Source organism: Canis lupus, chromosome 6 (genome assembly GCF_003254725.2).
Source record: "Canis lupus dingo isolate Sandy chromosome 6, ASM325472v2, whole genome shotgun sequence".
NCBI classification, from domain to species: Eukaryota; Metazoa; Chordata; class Mammalia; order Carnivora; family Canidae; genus Canis; species Canis lupus.
Window position 1 is genome coordinate 73,702,975 of NC_064248.1, and position 18,421 is coordinate 73,721,395.

Sequence of the window (18,421 nt, forward strand, 5' to 3'; positions counted from 1 at the left end):
AAAATAGAACTTTCAATAATGGCTAGTGTAGGGTAGAAAAATAGTCAACGTTGTGAGATGGAGAACTTGAAGCAGATCATGAAACATGGCTGGAATTTGAATAATCAGAGGAAGGAAGATGGCATTGAGGTGAAAGATAATGGGACGCAAGCAGCCTGATATCCTTGTATTCATAGGGCTGCAGCCAATGAAATGTTCAAGAAAGGAGATAGAGGATATCTGACTTGGAAGCCAAGATCAGTGATTAAAGTTGTGTCTTGGGAAGAGCTGATTGTCATGGGCTGTGCCTAATGCTGAGAAACCAGCTTGATGGTTATTATTTTGAGCAAGTATAATATTATGAAGCCCAAATTTAGGTGATATGAGAAATGGAAGAGCTGTTATGGGACACATTGGGAGTGAAGAGTAAGTAGTCTTGCTAACTAATCCCCTATTAGGGAAGGCCCCTGGGAATTTAAATTTAACCACAAGTTTTTGAGCCTGAGCATAATGAAACTGTGGCCAGAAACAGGAATATTAGGGACAAGGTCTAGGGGAAAAGATGCTGATTTTGGTTTTGTGTATCTTAAGTTTTAGAGAATAATGGGGTAATATAAAGACACGGTTTTCCAGCAGAGAATTAGAAATTAGGAGCTAGCGTTCATAAAGAGAGAAGGGTGGAAGACGTGGGCATCATTTATCCTGAGGTAAGAGTTAAAGCTCTGACATAGCCTGTCGGGGAGCTGGTATGTAGGAAGGAGCTCTGAGGGTCAGGAACTGAGCCTGGAGGAGCCCCTGCACCGGGGAGAAGGCGACAGATGGAAAGGATGACCCTATAAGGAGCACAAGTGTGCCATCCAGGCACCAGAGCAGGACGGTACGGGCAGAGGGAGCTAAGCACAGATCAGTTTTTTGTTTTTTGTTTTTTTGTTTGTTTGTTTGTTTTTAAATGTGTAATTGCCTCCAATGCCACTCATGTATCTACAAAAAATGTACCAGGTTTGACTTTTTTGAGGATATTGTTGACCTGAAAGGATGCTATTTCCAATAAATTCCAGATATTTGATTTAAAAGAAAAAAAAATGGATGGCCAGAGAGGATACAAAGGAAAATCAAAAGAGACTGCTCAGAAGTGCACTGAAGGCAGCGCAGTTGGTGTCAGCAAGGAGAACAGGGTGGGTGGCTTGTCCCTAGAGGAGGAGAAGGTCTCTGAGGCTGGTCTTGGGAGGAGCGTTTGAGCTTGGCCTGCTTTCCCACCTCCACGACACCGCGCTTTCAGGAAGCCAGACACTCACGTAGGTCAGCACTATCCAGTTTTGCTCATTATTAGCTTCTGTGAGAGAAGAGCTACCTTGAAACAGTGTATCGCAGGGATAACGATGAATTTTTAATTTTAATTATGTTTTAGATCTTATATTAGTCATCCCATCAGAAACTTCCACCTACACTACCGATGGATGGTAGTAGATCATTTAATGTAAATACGGTAAGAATGTAAGAAGTCAAGATTATTTAAGCTGCATCTAAAATAACCAGAAAAAAATTCATGTAAATATCCTGCAATCCCCATTAGTTTGCCTTTCTGCCATTCTTCACATAATTAAATCAATAAATATTGCCAAGTTCTGAGATAGGTGCTGGAAATAAAACTGCGTATGAACAACAGCAAGAGTTCATTGCTTCTCCGTAATTATTAGGTATGCAAAGTGTATGTTTTATGTGCACACAGACCTAGATACAAATAGATGCACAAATGAGACGGTACTTTGTTTAATTAATACCGCCCGTAATTTAAGCCTGACTTACTGGCATGCTGTCTTGTCTCATTGGATACACACACCTACCAGAATATATTTGAAGTAGATGAGTACTTACGGAAGATGTGCCCTTTACATTCTCTTTGTCTATACTTTTTTTAAAAATTTCATTCTCGGTATATTTTAAATCATGAGGCAGTTGACAGTTATTTCAAATAGACAGTGCTCCTAACTTGGACCATGCATGGTTCGTGTGTAGGCTTTCTATTTTTTGAATTTTTGAGCTAATGCACCTGAGATCTTTATGGTAATAATATACAACATACAGTGTTGGAGCCCTTTGTAAAATTCTGTGTCTGACTCGTTTTGACAACACGCTTTGGCCTATTTCATCAGGTGGCTGAGGAAATCCAACGCAGTCGCAATATAGAACGTACCTGGCAGGATAATGAAAAATGTAATGAACACATCTGATAAGCAGATAATTGTTGGAGCCAGGGATTCTCTTAATATAGGAGAAAAGGCAGGATTACGGTGTTGTGAGACACCATCTAAGCAAGAAGAGCTTAAGAGGCCTCCAGCCTCTGTGAGTCATTTGTGTCCTGATTTAGCCTCTTGTTCTTGCAAGCTGTCAACTAGAATCGGTAGAGGGCAAGGGAGGTGCTGTGACAAGGTGCCACCGAGAGGAGGACTAATTGGGATTCTGCAAGCCAGCGGCTGCCTGAGGTTCAGAGAAGTGGACCAGCTAATGGAAAACTCTGTCTTTAGGGACTGGCCATAAAAGTCACAAAATACAATTGGCCGTTGATCACAAATTCACATGTGTGATTTTAAAGTAAAATTGACCGTTGAAGGTAAAAGAACAGAGAGAAGAGTAGTCTTTATTTCAATGAAACCTGACAAATTGTTCTCTCGAGTCTAAACCCCTCCCTCTAAAAGACGAACAAAAACAAATTAGGAAAAAAGAAAATATTTGTGCAGTATCCTGACTGCCAGTTCCACTGCATTAAATTACATGAAATATCATTAAAAAATATCCCTTTAAAGAGTTTTGAGAACTGGGTTAATACCGTCCTTAATTTTTTTAAGGGCCTGAAGTTCTAGAAAGGCCAGACTTTTCCAGAGCCCACAGCTGGGATATGACAAGCAGCCGGCCATACCCCATGTCAGTGTCATTGCCTGCGCTTCCCCACGGTGGGGGGATCGTGCTGGCCCTACTCGTACTGTGTGCATTATGGATATTCCACAGGGATCGCAAAAATAGCCTATGAATGGAGTGACCGTTCTTAGAAGACGTAGACAAAAACAAAACAAAACAAAACAAAAGGAATGTCTTAATTACGTTTAAATAGTAATTTTGTTTTTGTTTTTTATTTTATTTTATTTTTTCAGGGGGGCTGGTTGGTTTTTATTATTACGATGGTCGGAATGTTAATGCTTCAGGAAGGGGAAAATTAACCAATATGAGTAAGCTTTGGAAGAAATTATTATTTTCATACACTGTTCATATAAAGACTGAGTACACATGCATTAATTCCTACAAGAAGAAAATAATCCAAAACATGGAATTCTATATGCACAATGATATTGGATTTAGTATTAGTTACAAAAATATTGGGAATAAATAAAATAAGCATCAGTAATAGGAAAGTGGCTTAACTGTGGTATATACACTAAAGCGCTAAAATGAGCTTCTCACCCTCAGAGGCCTAGCATTCTAGTAAATTTAGCCAGAAACTAGGCATTATCTTTGACTTTTCGTGTTTCTTCTCTTATCATACTACATCGGTATGCCTGGCTTTGTTTGAATCTTAACTCTGTCAGTTGCTAACTATGCACCCTGAGTAAAGTTCCATGTCTTCCCCCTGCCCCGTTTTCATCATCTGTGAAGGATCACAGTACTACCTAAAACTCATTAGGTTAACCAAGATCATGTAACTACAGCACTTTCATCCCTGTCTGACAGATAACAGATTCTCAATGAATGTTACTTATCACTGTTGTTATGACGATGGTATAACCATTTCTTCACTTATTCCATTTTACATGTAGGATGTTCATGGAATCCATCTTGAAATTCACTTTTAATTGGTCCCAAACTTTGATTCTTTTCCTTCTGAAATCCAGCTTTTACTTTGTAGCCACTAATATCTGTCCGTTTGGCCGTTCCATTCCCCAGCTCTCAGTGATCTACCCCAGTATATGTATATGTATATATATATACTGGGGTAGATATATATATGTCAAAGCATGTAGGCCCTCCCCCCATTATTTTTCCCTCCTTGTAATTGCAAGTTCATTCTTGCCAATGCATTCTTCTTCATTTTTTAAATTTATTGGAGAGAGCGAGAGAAAGAGTGAGAATGAGGGAAGGAACAGAGGAAGAGGGACAAGCAGACTCTGTGCTGAGTATGGGGGCTCAACCCCAGGGCCCTGAGATCATGACCTGAGCTGAAACCAAGAGTCAAACACTTAACCGACCGAGCCACCACTGCCTCCAATTTCATGTCCTAACCATTCTAAAGTGTTCCTCCTTTCTCTTGTAGAATTCCAAGCTGTTTTTCTTTAGCCAGTGCCTTCACCCATGTCTCCTGTGTCTGGAAATACTCACCCGTACCTAAAGTTGACAGGTTAACTTCTTCTCATTCATTAGCACTTAGCTCAATGAGTTTGATATTCTTCTGGAACTTAACTTTTTTTTTTTTTTTCCTTTTTTGGATTCTCAGGATCCTGAGTGTCTAACTCTATCGCCATATCTACTACCTTATATTTTAATTATCTACTGTCTTCTTCCCAAGACAGTTTGGGTACATTGATAGCAAGTTCTTCATTTTTTTTTTTAAGATTTTATTTATTTATGAGAGAGAGAGAGAGAGAGATTCAGAGACACAGGTAGAGGGAGAAGCAGGCTCCCACAAGGAGCCTGATGTGGGACTTGAACCTGGATCCGGGGATCACACCCTGAGCCAAAGGCAGCTCAACCGCTGAGCCCCCCAGGCATCCCTTGATAGCAAGTTCCTAGGAGTATGTACCCCTAGTGCTTGGCACAGTGCTCAGGGCATAGTAGCTGCTCTATAGAGGTTTTAAATAAATGAATGTGAAATTGATGTGACCGTTGTGAACATTGTAGATGTGGTTATAAAAAATTATTAGTCAAAGGGAAGTATTTGTGATACTCTGGAAGGTGAAATAAAACAAGGGACAAAATTTTACTTAGAATTTTACTTATCATTGTTAAAACTGTGTACAAAATTGGAGGGAAAAACATCATTGGCCTGTGGATATCACTAATGTATATTTTCTAATTTCCAAGAATATGTAATATTTCTTTCAGTACTAGTGCAACCAGCCTAACTTTCTTAGAAATAATATTTCTAAAAATATTTGCAAGTAATATTTCTAAAAATATTTAGTCCTTAGGACACCTGGGTGGCTCAGCGGTTGAGCATCTGCCTTGGGCTGAGGGTGTGATCCTGGGATCAGGGATGAAGTCCCACAGTGGGCTCCCCACATGGAGCCTGCTTCTCCCTCTGCCTGTGTCTCTCCCTCTCTCTTTCTATGTCTCCCATGAATAAATAACTAAAATCTTATATATATAATATATATATATATATTTTAGTCCTCTTCTGGTTGTTAACGGACTTTTAAAGCCCATAAGGTGTCTTGCACTGTTCATAAACTCTTACTTCCTCCTGTTATGTATATAAGGGTGACATAAATATATTCAAACTAATGACATAAAAGAGTTGTATTCACAGTACCCAGGCCTCAACTCAAGACTGACTTAAGGGGTGAAGGGTATGGAATCTTTCAGTTAATAAAACGTAAAAAACTGAAAAGAATTAAAAAGCATAAAAAAGCATTTTTCAGAAAAATAATGATAATCCCAATATTCAGTGCCTTTGTTCTATATTTCCAAAAGTTATAATCAGTAATTGTTTTAATAGAGAATATCAGCATTTGTATTTCTATACTTCTTAAGTTTATCCTCCAGTTTGAACACTTACTTGAAATAAACCTTAGTTTTATTCTCCAACATATTTTATCTCCATACCTTTCCTAGAAAACTTGAACCAATCATGGTGCTCTCACATTAGTAGCAATTTTAGACATTTACACACAGGAGGAGTGAACATTTTGCCATTTAGGTTCCTTTTGGAAACCAATTCTGAAAGCCCAGTAGCCCTCTACTGTAAATAGAGGAAAGGACAAAATGGACAGAGTATTGACTGGAATCAGGAGACCAGTAGTATCTTCTAGATATGATTTCCCTTCTCTGTAGGTTAATTTTGGATAAAAAATAGTTTCTGATCCATTCTTGATCATTGCTTGAATCAACTCACAGACTGTCTTTATCCTTCGTTGACGGTTGGACAAGCACATGTAGTAATTACCATGTTCCATTATATTTAAAAGAACTTCATAATTTACGAAGTGATTTCAGGTGGACCCCTCTGGACCTACCACATGGTTCTTAGTGATTGAAAACATGAGCCACACATTGCAGATAAAGTCTCAGAAAGTTTAAACAGTTTGCCAAAGCTGAGTGAACTCTTGCCTTCTACATCTGTGTTGTGTTTGTTTGTTTGTTTTAATCCCACACTGCCTCTCTTGCATCATGGTAATGCAATAAAACATATTTAAAGCTGTGGAAAAAAAAATTTTTTTAAATTTTACATGAAATTACTTCTTGGCCTTTTAACCCAACAACATTAGGATGTAAACTTATAGTATTATTTGGAAAGAGTGACATGGTTTAAAACAAATGCACTTAACTTCGTAGGCTCAAATGATCTTCATTCTAATCCAAATCTAGATACTTCATTGGCTTGAGGAATGGCAGTGAACTTCCCAGGTCGGAGTTTACTCACCTGCAATACAGGATGTTTAAAATGCCCCAGTATAGCAAAACTATGGAGAAAGTAAAAAGATCACTGGTTGCCAGAGGTAAAGTGGGATGGAGGGATGAATAGTCAGGGCACAGACGTTTTTCAGAACAGAAAAACTGCTTTGTAGAATACTTTAAAGTTGGATACAAATCATTGTACATTTTTCAAAACTAATAGAGCGTACAACACCAAGAGTGGATCATAATGCAAAATATAGATTTGGGGTGATAATGATGGTGATAATCAATACAGGTTATTGATTCTAACAAATATAGCACATTTAGTGCAGGATTTTCTTAATGGGGGAGGTTGTGTGTATGGGGTGGGGGAGATATATAGGAAATCTCTGTACCTGCAGCTCAATTTTTCTGTAAGCTTAAAACTGTTGTAGAATAATAAATTCAATGTAAGGAAAGCAGGGCAATAAATTATACAGCTTTATACCATTAAATGTAAACCTTAGATAAAATTGAAAATTTTCTTAAAAATCAAAACGAAAACAAAAACTACTGTGCCTGTGTAAGAAGATGGTTGTGAAATTGAATGAGAGAATGAAAACCTGTTTTGATAATTATTGAGCACTCCAAAAGTTAGAATTTTTTAGCATTGCTAAATTCTATATCATTTTCATCTATCTTTATTATTTAATAGGAAAAGAGTAACAATCACAAAAGATATAATGAGATATGTAGCCATGGTATGAAATGGAGATGAAAACATTATCTACAATTTAAGTAGCTTAAAAAATGAGAGAGAAGGGGAAAAAAGATCAATTAATTACTGTAGAATTTTTTTAAATTAAATTTTTAAAATCACATTTTAAGGAACGTGTTTATTTTAGTTCTGTGGAAGTTGCTAATACTACATGAAATTACAGTGAAATGAATTAGTCCCCAGAACGTGTGAGTATGTTAATTTACATGGCAAAAAGGACTTAAAATGTCAGATAGAATTAAGATTGCAAAAAGTTACTTTTGCGATGGAGAGAGATTATCCTGAGTTATCCAGGCAGACCCACCGTAATCACAAGAGTCCTTAAAGGTGGAGGAGGAACAGGAAGGTGGCAACATGGAAGGACTCAACTCCAGATTGCTGGCCTTGACGATGGAAGAGGAGGCCAAGAGTTAAGGAATGTGAGCACCCTCTGAAAACTGGAAAATAGGGATACCAGGGTGGCTCGTTGAGCTCAAGGTGTGATTCTGGGTCCAGGGATCGAGTCCCACAAATGGGCTCCCTGTGGAGAACCTGTTTCTCCCTCTGCCTATGTCTCTGTCTCTCATGAATAAATAAATAAAATCTTAAAAAAAAAAGAAACTGGAAAATATAAGGAAGCATATCTGGGCCCCTTAGGGCCCCCAGAAGGAATGTGGCCCTACTGACACCTTAGTTTTACCCTAGTGAGATCCACGTCCTTAATTGTAATAAGTTTGTATTGTCTTAAGCCACTTGGTTTGGGGTGCATTGGTACAACAGCAACAGGAAACTAATACGTTATGTTCAGCAAGACAAGGATGGACAGCATTTTTTATTGAAATTTTTGTTATTTTATTTTTTTTATTTTTATGAGAAACTAATTTTTTTTTTGTTTTTTTTTTTTTTTAAAGATTTTATTTTATTTTTTTTAAGATTTTATTTATTTATTTATTCATGAAAGACTGAGAGCGCCAGAGACAAAGGCAGAGGGAGAAGCAGGCTCCATGCACCAGTAGCCTGATGTGGGATTCGATCCCGGGTCTCCAGGATCGCGCCCTGGGCCAAAGGCAGGCGCCAAACCGCTGCGCCACCCAGGGATCCCGAGAAACTAATTTTGAAGCTTTGTGTGCATGAGCAGATTTTTATCTGTTACTGGGGCTTCATGGAGAAGGATTATATCCTCATTTATGATTAATACAATATTTATATTTGGATATATGGTTGTTTATAGTTAGATATGAAGTTCCTTAAAGTGTTTTTCAAAGTTTCATGTTCTTATACTAGTACTGTCTTGTTTCCTTGGAAAAATAGTATATTTTGGCAAATAGAAGTAGGTGCAGTCATGGCATTTAGTTATAATGACAAAACTATTGAAATGCTTGAAAGAAAAAGAACTACCATGGGTAGTTCATATACCTCTATAATATGGATGTAGAAGGAAAACTATTTATAATTGTTTTATTGAAAAAGAATCATATTGGGCTAATAAAAAAGCAAAGGCCTAATCATTAATATGCTCTAATCTTGGTGACTTTATTTGTCCCACACTGCTGACGATCATTTCACAATATCAAAATAGCTTTGTTTCGGTCCACTAGTATTTCCCTTCAGTTTTCTGTTAAGACAACTTTAAAATTAATGGCCTGTCAAATATGGTGTCCAGTCATCTTTCTGGAAGTCATTTGATACTACAAAAGTTTAGCTATAGGGAACACTGGATTCACAAGCAGATCAATGTGTTAGTGACCTGATAAAAAAAATGTTCAGTTGCTGAAGGTATAGTTTGATATTTCAATATGCACTTCTCATAATATTCATAATTTTCCCATAAAACTTCCACAGAAACATTACTATTCCTGTAACAGTTCTTGGAAACATTGATTTTTTTTCTATTAAAAGTGCTGAAATTGATTGTAATTAAAAGTTTGGCTGTTGATGTTTTCATAAATGACCTTTCTATCCTGTCTATAGGTAGGGTATCGCTAGTATTTGTCAAGAGTAAATTACAACAATATTCTATGCCAAAGCAAAACAAAACATAAGAACCGCTTGGAGAGAAATCAGAATAACAGCAGATAAAGAATTGGCAGCAAGGATTAACTTCAGAAGCCTCTAGAATCACAGCCTAAGTTTTCTTAGGCAGACCTTTACCTACCAATACCATCTCTACTTCTCAACAGCTTGTGAACTTGACCTTATTCCAAGTTTCTTTGAAAGAATCCCCAATAGATGCCCGAAAGGGCATAAGGATCCTTTGCGTTTTCTTATATATCACCGTAGATTTTTTTTTTTTTTTTTTTTTTTTTTTTTTTTTAAATTTTTTTTAATTTTTATTTATTTGTGATAGTCACAGAGAGAGAGAGAATGAGGCAGAGACACAGGCAGAGGAGAAGCAGGCTCCATGCACCGGCGTGGGATTCGATCCCGGGTCTCCAGGATCGCGCCCTGGGCCAAAGGCAGGCACCAGACCGCTGCGCCACCCAGGGATCCCCTCACCGTAGATTTTTGATGCTCAGTATATACACCCCAATTTAGAGAAATACAGCATCCTAATGTGTTTTCGCAAAAATTCATATAGCTGAATGAAATAATAGTTGCAGTCACTGTTTGACTCTATTTCTTGAATCTGCGCTTTTTCTTTTCATTTGTAATTTTTCCATGTCAAATTAGCTCGGAGAAAAAGCCCCTCATGCTTTTTTGGCAGGGGGAGGGGGGTAAGTAGCCGTGCTGAAATACCCTCAGATCTATTTTACGAGAGCCTCGCTCCTTGGGCTTTACCAGTGCCTAACCCACCTGGGGAAGTCCTCTGTAGTCTTCCTGCCTCGTCTGAGGGTGGGGACTGGGGAGAGGGAGAATAAGAAGCACTTGTTAAGGACGTAGCCTAGGGACACAGGCTCACTGAGGGATCCAAGGAATCACAGCAATAGACCATGCTTCCCTTCTCACCCTACCCCACCACCACATCAATAGAGCTCCCGTGTAATAGCAGATGAATAGAACTGAAAGAGGTTCCTATCTCAGATCTCGTTCAGTGAGAACTCTCTATGGAAACCCAAGACAACAGGGGATACATAAGCAAGGACACCAGAGGAAATGTTAGCTTCCCATACCTACAGCATGACAAACGGTAAGTATGGAAATGAGCAAACCTGAGTACTTTTAATGCAAATTTTTTTTTTTTTTAAAGTGCTCATCGAAAGGAAACAGAGGCTTACAAGGACTGACATTGAGAAGATTAAGTAGGGGCTCCTGGGTGGCTCAGCGGTTGAGTGCCTGCCTTCAGCCCAGGGCGTGATCCTGGGGTCCCGGGATCGAGTCCCACGTCCGGCTCCCTGCAGGGCGCCCGCTTCTCCCTCTGCCTGTGTCTCTGCCTCTCTCTCTGCCTCTCTCTGTGTCTCTCAGGAATAAATAAATAAGATATTAAAAAAAAAAAACGATTAAGTATATTCCTGGCTTCGCAACCCCCTAAAAGTTTCTGAGTTCCAAGAATGACAAAATTTGCATTATCCGCTCATTGCACGTTTCATTTGGAATACTTGCCATTAGTGTAGAGATCACAGCAGCCTAATTCTTCTCATGGAGCTTACATTCTACTGGTGGTGTCAGACAAAAGACAAATAAATGAGTAAAATTTGTACAGTGTTAGGTAGAAATAAGTTCTAGGAGATAAATCAGATAAAAATAATGAGTAAGTTTGCAATTTCAAAGAAGATGGACAAGAATGTTCTTTAAAAGGTGATGTTTAGAGACAGGTCTGGAATACAGATTCATGTCAATTAAAAAGTGACAAAGATAGAGATGAAACATCCATTTTTTAATTTAAAAAAATTGGGGGTGCCTAGAAAGTGTGAGACCCTGAGTGCTGTGAAGGAGCACAAAACCTACCTAAGGCAAGAGAAAGATTTCTAAACCCTGAAGACCTTATAACCTCTCCCGGTATATATTGATCATTTTGCAAGAGAGATTTATTAAAGAGGTACTGATAAAGGAATTTTGTAAAAGTCTAAATATTTGATATTATTTAAAATATGAGGACATGCAGAGTTGAATTTTCTGATTAACTATAAATTCCAAAACCCGTATTAATGGTCCCACACTTCTTATTTTTCATTGTGGTGGTCTCAAGGGATCCCTTTTACTCCTCTTCTATTGAAAATTTGCATATGAAGTCTTCCAGTTGTCTTTCTACTTACCTCTGATTTGTCAGTGAACTTTTATCTGACATTGGTTAAAGTCCACTAAATTTGGAAAAGATTCTTTTTTTTTTTTTTTTTGGAAAAGATTCTTAATTAGGACGTGTCAGACATAATTCAGTGTTAAAAACAATGGGTCAGAAGGAAAGCCTCATTAATATACATCCACTTAATGGAGAGTTTGGTTTAAACTATGGATCACATAAAAACCCTTGCAGAAAAAAAAATTTGCATGAAGATAACCTTGGCCATCTTAGACTTCATTCACCTGTTGAATTGTGCAAAAGGTCAGAAGCAAAAACAATATTAAAGACCATAAAAAAAATTAGTAAAGACGATTTACTTATTTAATTTCTAAATTATAAGATTACATGCTAAGTCTTGGCCTGAAGCAAAATGTCTTAGAATAGATAATTAGGTTAAAAATCAGAATTAAAATTCTATTCACCAGAATACCCATTATTAAATTAATATAAAATAATAAGTTGTTCATTATGGACATTTGAACCCTTTTTAAAGTCCAGTAAGGCAGTATTTAATAGGATGTCCTGAAAGTTGCATCTTGCTGATTTTAGGGAAAAAAAAAGTCTAACGGTGATTAAAAAATATGAATGTGATTTTTAGGGGTCTGATTTATATTCAACACTTTCCTAATCTAGACATTATAGAATTTTGTTCAACAATACTTAATGTATTTTCTTTATTATTTTAGTATTGAATATGCATATTCATTGAATATGAATTTGTGACTCCTTGCAACTTCCTACTAATAATCCTGATTTTTTTAATTATGGGGGATACATTTAATTTGTTTTTCTAATCGTAGTCTTTTAAAAAAAATTCCAAAAACTCTTGCCATGTCCTCCTTTTTCCCTTTTGCTTCTCCAGTTATTCTCAGTTTTACCCTAATTATTTCAGCTACTGTGCATTTGTTAAGTTTCCAAACCTACACCAAATGTGTAGATACTTTTCCCACCTCAGAGTTTCCGTAGACTGAAGTCACCTCCATGGCTACTACCTCGTACAGCAGGTGCTTTCTCTCTTGGCCTGAAAAGATAATCTCATTCTATACTAATAATACTAATTCTACCGAAATTATTATTAACTTTTTTTTTTGACAGATACACTGCAGGCCCAGAGAGAGAAAGAGAGAGAGAGAATACCTTATTTTCCTCCCTTTTGATTTTTTACTTGTGTGTGTGCTCAGATAGAGAAGAGGAAAAGACAAGACAGCAAGAAAGGAGAGGTTGACTTTTCTTTCACTTCAGCATCCAGGACCCAGTGTAAACATCTTCTAAGTAATGGCTTCGTTTTTCTATTTCTGGCAAAGAAGTTACTGCAAAATTTGTAAAGAGCCTAATTTGTAGATTTGGGACAATTAATATTTAGAAATAAATATATGTACACCAATCAATATAGAGTGATACTTTAGTTTGAAAGGAAAGCAGTTGATTCAGAAGTGAGAATGACAGTGTGATCCTTACAATTTCATAGAAGGAAGTGAAACTCTTCCAAGGTTTGTTTAGATTTCATTTTCAGAGAACTCAATTAACATAAACTATGTCTCTGTCAAAAAAGTTTTTGTTGAAAAGATGCAAAATCCTCAAATTAGAGGATAATTTTCTAGTGACAGAAAGCACTAGAAAAAAAAATCTCATTTACCTTTTCCCCTTTCACTCTAGATGTATTTATTTAATCATTTTATACAAATTCTCAAACTTGCATACCACTATATATGGTGGATTTAACGATTATTTATTCTATTTGGTTTACTAAAAAATTGCCTACTTAGAATATACAGTAATACTGTGTGAAATTATTCAATTCTCAATTGCTTATTCACAGTTCAGTAATTTTTAAAATATATTTCATGCATATTTTGTTTTTTCTTTCACTTCTCCCTACTATAAATAGCAGAGTAATTTTTAAAAAAAATTATTTCTGTATTCTGTGAGATTTATTTTTTATCACCTTTTTTAACCTTAAAGGGTGACACCTAAGGAAACCAAGTCAAAGAAAAGACTAGAGGAAGTGCTGTTTGTGATACAGCTAATATGAGGGAACAATAGTTTGGCCACACAGAGTTCCTTTCTCACTTTTGAAGGAGTCTAGCTTTGAGGAACTGCTTTCCACCTCAAACTATCAATATTGTCTGAGTGGTAGTGGCCATGGTTTTTATAAAATCTCATCTCTGTACCCCCAGGGATTGGTGAGGCATTAGATTCTGACTCAGGGTGGGTCAATCATAGCCCTTGACCATATCTGACCATAAAAATTAATTCAGGAGACAGTCCTTTGAACCAGATTATTCGGTTGCTATCTGGGATTTCATCTTTTTAACCTGATGCTTGGCAGTAAAACTAGTTTTCCTTTTTAGTGATAAAACTCAAGATGTTAGTCCAAGGCTTCTCTGGCTCCAAATTTGAAGAGAAATCTCTATTTTGAGATTTCTTTTTTTTTTTAAGATTTTATTCATTTATTCATGAGAGACACAGAGAGAGAGAGAGAGAGAGAGAGAGGCAGAGACACAGGCAGAGGGAGAAGCAGGCTCCCTGTGGGGAGCCCGATGCGGGACTCGATCCCGGGACTCCAGGATCACGCCCTGAGCCAAAGGCAGATGCTCAACCACTGAGCCACCCAGGTGCCCCTTGAGATTTCTTTTTAAGAGAACAAGGAACATAGCAAATAGGAGAGAAAAGAGAGGAAAAAATGCCTGGTCTCCAATTTTGTCAGCCCTACCTGTACCATTGCCCTTCCTAATTATAGAAGCTCTTTTTGTCTAAGGCAGTTTAAGTGGAATTTCTGACACCAGAAATCAAAACAGGTCTTAATAAGACATTTAACCAAACAAAAATATCAAGTCTCCGCTCATACCTGATGAAAAGACGGTAGGATCTTGGAAGGGGAGCTAGACATCTCGAAATCATCCACAGACCCCCTTTCCTCCTTGTTACCTATCCCACAAACTAGCAGCACCTGAAACTTGAGAGTAGTGGAGAGGACGCTTCTCAGAGCAAGAACGATATTTTATTCAAAAACCACAGCACTCTTGCCAGTTTTATAAATGTTTAGATACCGAGCATGGACATCATGCCTCTCTGCAAAATCTTCTTGAGGCTTTCAAGAAGTCAGACTTGGTAAGGAAGAGGCGGAGAATGAAAGGAATAGCAGCAGAGTTGACTAGAGAGGAGCGGAGTGAAGAAAGCAAGTGCAGTGATGAAAGAAAGGAGTAAGAAACGCTCCCGTCCTGGTGCAGGTGCAGGTAGATAGCACCCAAAGGCGGCTGGTAATGCTTTGCCCTCCCCAGCATTTCCTGGGTGTGCGCTTGCATTAATGACCTGGGGAACTTCCTAGAGTCGTAGCTACAATAGAATCGCTGTGTCTAAAACTGCTCAAGGCAATCCGTGTACATCCCTGCTTCCTCACTTGTCTTTTTGGAACTCATATTTTATTAATATTGACATATTTATTTAATATGTTGTTTTGACCCACTGTTTCCTTACCCAAACAATATATCTTCTGGATATCAAAATACGTTTCACCGCAGGAGTATTTCCTCAACATAAGTGACCTTTCTAATTAAAACTTCTAATGCAGTGATCCATAAATCAGTTGGAGACAACTGTTGTTGATGTGTTGCTACGTCTCTTTTGAGCATTCTTAGTTGTTAATGGGTAATGGATCGTATCCAGTGGATATTGTTCTGATAAATCATAATTTTTAATATAATACCCAAAGTAAAAAAACCTAGTATTGTGAACTATGTTGAGGCTCCTACCATCTGCACCAGCAATCCTATGGATGAGGGAACGGTCATCGTAGTCAACTTAAGAAAATTACCAAGAGGGATCCCTGGGTGGCGCAGCGGTTTGGCGCCTGCCTTTGGCCCAGGGCGCGATCCTGGAGACCCGGGATCGAATCCCACGTGGGGCTCCCGGTGCATGGAGCCTGCTTCTCCCTCTGCCTGTGTCTCTGCCCCCCTCTCTCTCTCTCTCTGTGACTATCATAAATAAATAAATAAAATTACCGAGAGTCAGATTTTAAAGGATGTTTTTAAGAACAGAGAGGAAACATCTTAGGTACTTTTGATTGGGAAGTTATTTATAACAATACTTAGCATAAGCATATGACATTTGAAACACTTTTCTGTTTCCTACCAGAATATCCCATGTTACAAGCATTAGTCTAACCACGTATACGTTGAAAACTCCCAATTTGATGTACTTTATTTGGTTTTCTCTACCTTGATTTCTTTCTAGACTGCCAAAAAAAAAAAAAAAAAAAAAAACCCAAAAACAACAAAAAAAGGTAAGAAAACAAGGGAAAAATAGTAAAACAATAACAGTGAGCCATAAATATAAACATTTGAGACCCCGATGGTGTACAAAATTGTAAGCATTAGGTAGTTTACAGAAAAAAAGTGTAAGTTCTAAAGGCAGAGAAAATATTTAAATAGCATGTATTTCAAGAGATTTTCAGTTTGATCTTAAAGTATTTGTATGAGTAAAATGATAGCTATTTGGAAGCTGAAAAAAGGGATTACATGTAATTTGAAATGGGGACGCAGAGTACCAAGTAGAGAATTGGGGGAAGATCAGAGCTGGTGTCAGATGCTTATGACACAGCACTTGAGACAGATTGATCTCCAGAGTGAAGCCAGCAGGCGGAGATAAGTAGGGGTGATAAACAGGTAACAATCCCTGGCCTTAGGCCACTCAAGGATATTCCTTGCCTCCATCACCAAAAAAGTTTTCAAGTCAACTGGTTACATTCTGAATGTGAGCTTCATTCTTTTAGAAATGCATTAGGTCCTCTAAGTGGTCATTTAGGATCTCAGAGCAGCAGTTAACACAAGGCAAGCTTTAGTTTGAAGGAAATAATAGGCTCCAAGCCAGGCTCAGGGGACACTTCCTTCAGCGGCCTGTACACTTGCTGAACCTGGTGAAAGCCTACCCTCACATCCACCCTTGTGCTGTCGGATTTTAAATCATTTTATTTTTACTTAAAATTAAAAAAAAAAAAAAAACAAAACTTGTCTGAAGATTTATGTGAGTAGAATTACTTTATACTCCTGGTATCCTGGGAGTTTTTACTCCTGTGGTATTTCTGAATGTCAAGCACAAACCTGTATTACAAGAAAATGTTCACTGTCTACAGTGCTGTTTTTATTTTGTGTTTGTAATTGTTTATTTTTCACTTCCTATTAGAAAATAGGACCCCAGGATGCAGTAATCCAAATAATAAAATATAAATAAATACATATTTTATATATGCATAAATAAATATAAACAAAAATTTAAAAGTAACACTATATTTTTACTTTCTTATGTTTAAGAATTTTTAAAAAAGGACAAAACAGTAAAAGCATATATATGCGCATATTTGACCCAAGGAGTATAATGTATCATTTGCCTTGACATCATTCAAGAGAAGGACAAAATTCATGTTTAGAAATTTCGACTTAGCTTTTATAAAAGTAGCGCCTTCAGATAATTTAATAAATCAGATAAAGAGGCGTACCTCCACTCCAAGCCTAGCTTAGCAACAAAATTGTTCTAAAATAACAATTCCAGTTTGGTTTATGTGTTCTTCCGACTTCTAGCTTGAGTATTTTCAGTAGCTAATCCTTTATAATCATATTTCTGTGCTTATGTTTTAGGGCATAGTAGGAAAAAAAGCCAGTAAAAGAAAAATAAGCGTAAAATAGCAACAAGAATTCTTTTAAAGTGTAGAGTTATTAACAGCTTTACTGCTAATGCTGAACTTCATATCAGATCAGCTGTATAGGCTGCAGAGGCTGGGTTAGGGTCTGGGGCCCATCACTTAGCAAAAATAACCTTAGGCAGGTCATATATACTGTGTTTCCTGATAAAGCAGGAAAAAAAATAGTATCTCTTTCTTACAAGGATTAAGTGACAACTTAATGATTACTCAATATGTGTAATCATCCTCATATGCTTATTGTAAAAGAAACATAATCTGGAAAACTAAATAGCGTGCTTATATTTAGGATAGCAACGCTACAGAATAATGATGAATAAGTGCGTTACACATTTCTGGTGAATCTCACAATATTTTTCTGATTCTTTTCCCAAGAAAAACTGGCTCTTATAAAATTTTATTATGTGGATTCATTTCATGAATGGAAAATAAATGAGAGATAATATAAACCTCTATTTCCTACACACCAGCAACGTACCGCATTCCTGGAAAATCGTCTAAAATGTGGCATTCCTATTTTATCAGAAAACTACATCTCTCTCAAGAAATGTGAAGTTTTCATTGGTTATCTTTTAATTCAATATGATATACATGGGGGGGGTACATTATTGCAATTGCTTTTTAATGTTCCCTTCCAAAGAGGAGGGACCTGTTTTAAACTGCTGTGTTCTTAGGGCTCAGACATTGCTTATTACGTTTATAGATGTAGGATTGTAAGTATTGAATGAAGCATCACTTAAATGCTTCTAGTTTCTGCAGCCGAGATGAGGTCACGCGGTGAGATCATGATGACTGTTAGCACCCAAATTATTAGTGTTCAGGCCTCCATTGATCTAATTGCTCCAGCTTGTCTCCTGGGAATTTCTGGCATATCCCAGAGCTTCTTTGCTGTGTTTCTAAGAAAACATTTCTCATGTTCTTCTATTCTGGGTTCTCATTTTCTTGGCCACATTGCTGTGTTTGCTGCCCGTGTCACCCAAGATGTCATTGCCGGACACAGCAGTTTTCATTGGTAACTGTCACTCTAGACTTGGGACGCTGGGAGCAATGCCTTCCCTTTGTTTCTCTATCATTTTCTTGTGTACTCAGCATCTAGTTTACTTTAACTCAATTATTGGGGCATCCGGGTGGCTCAGTTGGTGAAGCATCTGCCTGGGGCTCAGGTCATGATCCCCCAGTCTTGGGATCT

At 37.5% G+C, this 18,421-nt stretch overlaps 1 protein-coding gene and 1 long non-coding RNA gene across 3 annotated transcripts in view; both read left to right on the top strand.

The window, feature by feature from the left end:
- Positions 1-10,717, top strand: part of LOC112641058 (uncharacterized) — a 90,090-nt gene extending 79,373 nt beyond the window's left edge. The window contains exon 3 of the long non-coding RNA XR_004816680.2: positions 10,506-10,717. This is a non-coding gene — a long non-coding RNA (uncharacterized LOC112641058). The remainder of the gene's footprint in view (positions 1-10,505) is intronic.
- The window catches only part of NEGR1 (neuronal growth regulator 1), an 813,773-nt gene that overhangs the window by 85,558 nt on the left and 709,794 nt on the right, over positions 1-18,421 (top strand). The window lies entirely within an intron of this gene.